Below are 805 nucleotides of genomic sequence, written 5' to 3'. Positions count from 1 at the left end.
TGGGCCGGTCCTTGTCCCGGCTGTGGGAACACCCAGCAGCTCAGCGTGACCCCAGTCTCTATGCCCTACCACCTGCCATCCTTAGCCTGGCCTCCCAGCCCTTTCATTTGGAGCCCCAACACCTCCCTGATGGCTCCGTTACTTATGGGAGCCTTACAAAAAAGGCATTTGCCAGGGCTACTGTGCAGCAGCTGGATTTACTACACATTTAATACTGCAAGTACTAAAGTAAATGTGTAGCAACTGCTGCGCATTATTTTTTTTTTGCAAAAAATATTTATTTCTATAGATAAATAAATATATATAATAATATTAAATATTACAAACATTAAATATTAAATATGATATATATATATATATTAAATATATATATAATTACTGTGCATTAATGAATGTGTAGACGCACCCAGTGAGAATTAAAACCCTGGCCTTTGTCCTGTAGGGGTCAGCACAGCTCTCCAGGATCACAGCCAAGAGCCCTGGCATGGCATCATCATTTCCCCTGTCCTGGGCGAATGGTGGGGGGACTGCCAGGTGCTTAGAGGAGGCCATCATTTGGCCCATGTCCTTGCACATGTGAACCAGAGAGGGAGCAAGGAGAGCTGCCTGCAAGCTAGTGACCGGTGCCCGGCTAGCTCAGTCGGTAGAGCATGGGACTCTTAATCCCAGGGTCGTGGGTTCGAGCCCCACGTTGGGCGCACACTTTTCTTCTCTTTTCCCCCTTCCCTTTCCTTAGTCCATTTTGCAACCCAGCCCCGGGCAGTGAATCACGCCCCTAAGGGCATTAAAGCACCGTGCAAACCTT

The 805-nt window shown here is 47.5% G+C and overlaps 1 non-coding gene across 1 annotated transcript; it reads left to right on the top strand.

The window, feature by feature from the left end:
- Positions 1–625: 625 nt before the first annotated feature.
- TRNAK-CUU lies at positions 626–698 on the top strand. The gene has a single exon. It is a non-coding gene; the product is annotated as a tRNA-Lys (tRNA).
- Positions 699–805: the final 107 nt, after the last annotated feature.

This window comes from Alligator sinensis, unplaced genomic scaffold (assembly GCF_000455745.1).
Source record: "Alligator sinensis unplaced genomic scaffold, ASM45574v1 scaffold334_1, whole genome shotgun sequence".
Lineage (NCBI taxonomy): Eukaryota > Metazoa > Chordata > Crocodylia > Alligatoridae > Alligator > Alligator sinensis.
The sequence above is the reverse complement of the archived record's forward strand: the minus strand, read 5'-3'. Positions and strand labels throughout refer to the sequence as shown.